This window comes from Sapajus apella, unplaced genomic scaffold (assembly GCF_009761245.1).
Source record: "Sapajus apella isolate SASKATOON/1434 unplaced genomic scaffold, GSC_monkey_1.0 scaffold14, whole genome shotgun sequence".
Lineage (NCBI taxonomy): Eukaryota > Metazoa > Chordata > Mammalia > Primates > Cebidae > Sapajus > Sapajus apella.
The window spans coordinates 5,392,399-5,399,479 of NW_022436954.1; the positions used below are offsets into that span (position 1 = coordinate 5,392,399).

The 7,081-nt window shown below is 46.1% G+C and overlaps 1 long non-coding RNA gene across 1 annotated transcript; it reads left to right on the top strand.

Annotated features, from left to right (window-relative positions):
* Positions 1–2,769, top strand: LOC116554740. The gene is made up of 2 exons (XR_004270289.1): positions 1–1,442; positions 2,224–2,769. It is a non-coding gene; the product is annotated as an uncharacterized LOC116554740 (long non-coding RNA).
* The last annotated feature ends 4,312 nt before the right edge of the window (positions 2,770–7,081 follow it).

The following is a 7,081-nucleotide window of genomic DNA, read 5'->3' on the forward strand; positions in this document are numbered from 1 at the left end:
ATCCTAGCTACTTAGGAGGCTGAGGCAGGAGGATTGCTTGAGCCCAGAAGGTCAAGGCTGCAGTGAGCCCTGAGTGCCCTGCTATACTCCAGCTTGTGCAGCAGAGTGAAACCCTGTCTCAGAAAAGAAAACAGATGTAGAAAGAATGATGGAAATAGAAAATCACCATTAGGCAAACACCATAATAATAATTGTTTCGGGCAAGAATCATGAATCAGTGCTCACATGGGCAAAAGCATGATGAGGAACAGGTTGTTTGCATAGTCTCAAAATAGTTCCCTATAAGACACTTATGGTTACAAAATAAAGACTAGTAACTTCACAGTGAAGAACTCTGACGATGACAGACACCACCTTAAGCAAGTGATCAGTGCAAACCAGCAGCAGTAGGAGCAGTAATGTACTGCATTGAGAAGGGCACAAGAGCACTTATGTGACATTCTTGCCAAAAATACATACCATCCATCTAATTAGGAGAAAACATCAGCCAAATCCTAATGGAGAGATATTCAACAAAATAATGGCCAGTGCTCAAGTCACAGTCATCGCAGAATCACAGAGCAAGCATCACAGACAGAAGACTAGAAGGCATGGAAACCAGATGCAATGTGAGAGCCTGGAGTCAGTCCTAGACCAGCAAAAGGGCATTCAGGGGAAAACTGGCAAAAGTCTAATAACAACTAAAGATCAGTCAGTTGGTCTTATTTTATCAGTGTAGATTTCCTCGTTTTGATCATTGGACTATGGATATGGAAGACTGTAACATTAGTGTCATAATCCTTAGGGTGCCGCTTCGTCAGCTGGAAACTTCTGTGGCCTGCGGTGCCTATACCTGGGCTTTGCACCCATTGGGCTCCTTCCACCCACTTGGCCTGGCAGGCTGTGTTTGGCTAGTGCCAGCAGCCCAGAGCCCACACCTGCCAAAGGCAAGCAACGGGTGTGTGCACCAGTGAGTGTGGGGTCTAGACACTGCACAAAGCAGTCATACTGGCTGCTGCTGCAGGGCAGGCAGCTCTAGGTGTCGACACATGTGCTGGCTCCATGCAAGGCTGCAGCTGGACCAGATATATCACACACAGCTTGCACTGTGAGCTCCTGCATCTGGACGAGGGGAACACAGTGGCACCCAGAAGCTTGGAGATGCCAGGAACCACAGAGCCCAAAAGAGGCTGTCACGGCCCTGGCTTGGGGAGCTCCTGGTCTGGGGCACTCAAAGGGCCTCAGCTCTTCTCTCCTTCTTATCTCTCACAGCATGGCAAGGGGTGTGTGTGGAGGAGGTGTGTTTTAGTCCTGTTTGTGTTAAACTCTTTCAGTCCTGCCATTTGGCAGGTCCTGAGTTCTTGTCCTGAGACCAGGAAGAACAAAGCACATGGACAACTGGAGGATGAGCAAAATGGAGAGGAGCTTCATTGAGCAACAGAACAGCTCTCAGGAGACCCAAAGTGAGTAGCTCCCTTCTGCAGCCAGGTCGTCTCCACAAATGTCCAGCTCTCAGCAGAGAGGAGACCCCAGTAGGTAGCTCCTTTCTGCAGGCACGTCATCCTGAAGAGCCCGGGAGACCCAAAGTGTATAGCTCCTTCCCTCTGCTGGCACTCCTGAAGTCTGCTGGAGTCTGGCTCAGTCCTGGGTATTTATGGGCTCAGAAGGGAGGAAGTCGTGCTGATTGGTCCATGGATGGCCATGGGCAGGCCTGGAAAAAAACACCATAAATTTTCACTTCTGACTTTGGACTCCACCCAGAACTGGCAGCCCAGTCCCCGGGCTTCAGGCAGTCCCTGACTTGAAGGTAGGGTTTCACTGGACCCACCCCTTTCTACCCAGGAGCCAGTCTGCCTCCTGCCACCATCAACGTGCTGTCCACAGTGCCCAGGATGTTCTTGCTGAGGGGCACCTGCAGGCCTGAACCCAGCTGGCCCTGGCCTCCCTCCCATGCTTATCAGTGCCCAAAGTCTGGAGGCAGCCAAGGCAGCAGGGGGCTGGCGTGTCAGTGCCCAGGCTCAGCCACAACTATGCTCCACCCCAGAGCGGGTGCCAGGAGCAAGGAGAGGCCAGGGAGTGGGAGCAGACACTTTCAAGCCTTTGAGGGCAAGAGGCTTCCTGGGCTTCCAAAAGCACAGGGAAGCTGGGGTCTGGAACTGCGGCTGGGTGACTGCAGCTGCACCAGGGGCTCTGGCTCCTGCCCCACCAACTCAGTATGGGGCAAGGCCTTTGTGTATTCCCTAGCGGGAGCTGGCTCCTTCGGGCTCACAGCCTTGCTGTGCATCCTCCACTGCACCTCCTTTGCTACAACTCCCATGCTGCAGCCTGCATCTTCACAGCTGTGGCTCCAGATGGGCTGCCTCTGCCATTAGGAGAAGCCAAGTGAGGAGTATTTAAGAACTCTTTGTACTACTTTTGCAAGTTCTCTGTAAGTCTAAAACTATGTCAATAAGATATGAAAAAAGTAATGAGATGGTGCTATGGTCTAAATGTTTGTCTCCCTAAAATTCGTAGGTTGAAATCCCAACCCACAATGTGATAGAACTAGGAGATAGGGCTTGGGGAGAGATGATTATTCATGAGGTTGGAACTGTCGTGAATGAGATCAGTGCCTTTATTAAAAAGGGCCTGGAGAGCTGCCTTGCCCCTTCCCCCATGTGAGGATGCAGCAAGAAGACGCCATCTGTGAATGCAGAAAGGGTCCTCCCCAGATACCGAATCTGATAGTGCCTTGATCTTGAACTTCCCAGGCTTCAGAACTGTGAGAAATAAACTTCTGTTGTTCATAAATCACCCAGCGTATGGTGGTTTGTTTTAGCCGCCCAAACAGTTGAAGACAGACGGTCATTGCATATAAGTAAGAGAAGCCACTCCCACCTCTAACCATTGGTTCCTAGACTGTTGTATTAAGACCAAAACAGAGAAAACATCACATGTAGGTCATTGGTTCAGAGCTCTGCATTGTGTTTACTTAGATTCTGTATTTGTTTATATAGCACCCATTAACCTAAGCGCCAAACTAATGGCTAAAGTTGTTTCCATCTTTCCTGTGATCCAGAGCCCATACTCTGAACTACTTTCTTATCTAACCCTCACACACCAAACCAGTATTTCTCCTGCCCTGAATAAAATCAGGCCAGGTACTAGACAACGAGGGACAGTCCCTATGCCCCCACACCCACCAGATTATTCAAATTAGCCAATTGTATGCTCTTTCTGAGGTAGGAGACCAGTAGGACTTGTTTTCTGATCAAAACACTGCTGACCAAAACAGAACAAAGTGAGGCAACTGGCAGGAACCAGTAGCTAGTAAGGAAAGTGATCCCTGGCTGCCCTCATTTTTCATTAGTGTAAGACACTCCCACAAGTACCAAGACATTTTACAAATTCCATGGCAACAACTCAGAAGTTAGACTTTCCCTTTCCTAGAAAGTTCTGAATAACCAGCCCCTCAATTTGCATTGACTTACTCCTTAATTTGAATATAATTGAAAATGTGTTTAAGTGAATATAAACACAATTGCCAAGAGCCCACACATTTCTTACTCTGGGTGCACTGCCAATGAGTCAGCCCTGCTCTGCAAGGAGCTGCACCGTTCAGTAAAAGTTGCTATTGTTTAACACCACTGGCTTGCCCTTGAATTCTTCCCTGGGTGAAGCCAAGAACTCTCCCAAGCTAAGCCCCAATTTTGGGGCTCACCTGTTCTGTATCATATGGTGACCACAAAGACGACAAAGACAGCAGAGATGGCAGCTATTGGTGATTGGTGAAGTGGCAGTGAGACAGTGGTGATGAGTGATCAGCAGAGAAGTGATGTGACAGCAGAGATGGCAGCAGTCAGTGGACAGGTGGTGAGAGACAGTGATTGACAGTGAGACTGGTGACCAGTGATTGGCAAAGGGGTGAAGCAATGAGAGACGGTGAGAAATGGCACTCAGGTAGACAGCAATTGGCAAGACGGTGAGACAGGAGAGGCAGCAATCAGAGAGAGGCAATGAGAAGCAGCAAGACAATGAATGGGAGTAAGGGAGACGGTGATTGGTGCTACAGCAATAAATGCTGCAGAGCTGTAGGACTAGCCAGAGGCTGGGCTGGGCTGAGCTCAAGCAATCCACACGCTTCAGCCTCCCAAACTGCAAAGGTGACAGGCATGAGCCACCATGCCCAGCCTTTTATTTTATTGTAATTTTTGCTCTGAAATGTATGTTTCATTTGTAGTTTTTGCTTTGTTTCCTGATAGACTGTATTTGGGCACTTGTTTAAAGCAAAACACTTGTCTTTGAGAGGTCCCCTGTTGTGTTGACACTAGAACACCAGAGTCATGTTGCTCTGTGGCCCCAACCAGGCCTTTCGGGTTCACTGTTGGCTGCCACCTAGACACTCCAAGGGTTTTTGTCATTGGCACTCCGTCTCAGGATGGTGAGATAGAGACCAACCCTAGGAGAATCTTGGTCTTGCCATTTCTTGTTTTCTGCCTTAAAGTTATTATTTTCCGTAAGAGCATTTTCTTTTCTTATTGTCACTTCATTTACACTTTTCTTTCCTTCTACATTTTGCTTGATAAAAATACTTTTCTTGTCATACTTCATCCACTGGAAAACGCCTGTTCCACTTTCATAATGCCTTGCTTACACTTCTGCAGGAAGTGAGAATCTAAAAGGGAAAAATAATGACAGCCCAGTTGCTTTCCCTCTCACTAGGCTTAGAAAAACTTCTGGCTCACCCCTGCAATCCCAGCACTTTGGGAGGCTGAGATGGATGGATGGATCACTTGAGGTCAGGAGTTCGAGATCAGCCTGACCAACACGGTGAAACACTGTCTCTAGTAAGAAATTAATACAAAATAGCTGGGCATGATGGTGTATGCCTGTAATCCCGGCTTCTCAAGAGGCTGAGGCAGGAAAATTGCTTGAACCCAGGAAACAGAGGTTGCAGTGAGCCAAGATCATGCCATTGCACTCCAGCCTGGGCAACAAGAGCAAAACTCCACTTAAAAAAAAAAAATTAAAATTAAAAAGAAAGACTTCTATGTCCAGTATAAATTCTTGTTGGACATGGAGACAATGATGAACATCCCAGAATACTCACCACTAGGGTGTCTTTTAGGCTGTGGGAGCAAGTTGAAATTCAACTTAAAGAAAAAGAGACTCATTTATAATTGCAGCACCACTTGGGTCCAAAACAAATTAGAAAACCAAGAGATTTGGCCTAATATATAGATTTGGTTCTATATATTGCAATGCTATTTTACAATTGGGTTTATTCTGTAGAAAAGAAGGAAAATGGGAGGAGGTCTCTTATGTACAGGCATTTATGGCCCTTTTATGGCTCATGTTACTTCCAGAAACCAGGAAGCCATACCTAAGGGTTCCCCTCCTAGCTGCTCCCCCTAGAAAGCCTACATCTTTCCTGGAGTCTCCTTAGTACCCCAGTTCTGAGGGAGTCCACCCCAAGGTCATCAGCCACCCTTATCCAGCTAGCCCCAGTCTATACTCCTCACTTCCCAAGGTAGTAAGCCTAACCAGTACCACCAATAGTGGGGCCCCATATCAACCTCTAAAATAAAACTTGTGTCCATTGTAGGAGGTGGCTGATGGAAATGGGGTAATACTTAGAATACATGTGTCATTTTCTATGTCAGATTTGGCTTTATGCAAAAAAATATGGCCAGTTTTCAGAGAATCTAGAAAATTTTATGGAAGAATTTGTTAACATTTTTAAATTTAACTTGCCATGACTTGCAAGTATTGTTGTCTCCTTGCTGTGCCATGGGAAAAAATGGTGGACAAAAAAGTGTGTAGTTAAGCCAACCAATTACGGCAAAGTTAGAAAAGTAACTCAGGGAAAAGATGAAAAACCCATTCTGTTTCAGGGTTGTTTTGTTGAGGCACTCAGGAAATATACTAATGCAGACCCAGACTCCCCAGTAGGGCAAACTCTCCTGGGTATGCATTTTATTACTCAACTTGCCCCTGAAATTAGGAGGAAGTTAAAAAAAGTAGCAATGGAACCTCAAACCTCTATAAGCCAATATGTAAACTTGACCTTTAAAATTTACAATATTAGAGACAGGCAAAAAAGGTAGAGAAAAAAAAAAAAAAAAAGACAAAAGAAATAGCTCCAGCCTGAGCAACATGACGAAACTCTGTCTCTACTAAAAATATGAAAAATTAGTTCTGCATGGTGGTATGTGCCTGTGGTCCCAGCTATTCAGGAGGCTGAGGTGGGGAGAATCACCTGAGCCCAGGAGGCTGCAGTAAGCTGAGATCATGCCACTGCAACTCCAGCCTGGGCAACTAGAGTGAGACCCTGTCTCAAAAAAGAAAAGAAATAGCCAAAAAGTGCAATCGTTAACTGTTACTTTAAGCCCCCTGCCACCTTGCAATTACCAATCCGGAGAAAGTGTCACAAGATCGGCAACTCACTGGCTCCTGGTCCAGAATCAATGTGCCTACCATAAGCAAAAGGACCATTTATAATGAGAATGTCCTAACCATCCCCAACAAAAAAGCTCCCCATCAATCTTAGAACTAACCTCCTTCCATATGTCCCAACGAGCCACCTTGCTCAAGTAAAATTACTCAGTCTCCTGGACCCATGACCCAACAGACAGCTTTCTGCAGTGGTAGACAAGTGGCCACCCAAACATTTTTCTTCGGTGGCTCAAGGACTCTGAGCCACCAGAGCAACATGGTTTACCTCCTCCCTTCCTTATTTGATGCTACAGGGTCCCCTTTCCTGCCTCTTCCTGTCTTCCCTACATATCTGGGTAAACAAAATTTGTTGAGGTAGACAGGTCCCAATTTTATAAGTAATTGGATCCATCTGTCTTGTGTAAGGTCACTTCATTTGTGTGATGTGTGTTGTATTTAGCATGCTATCAAATTGGCTTACAAATAAAAGAGAACTCATAAATTAAAAAATAAGACTAATTATTTTGAAGGGAATTTTATATCTTCTAAAATTTAACTTAAAGATTTTTACCTAGATAAACCTGTGATGTTTGTAGCTTTTAGAATGGTTAGGATGGCTTTAAAACAGTGAGCTTTTGCCGGGCGCGGTGGCTCAAGCCTGTAATCCCAGCACTTTGGGAGGCCGAGG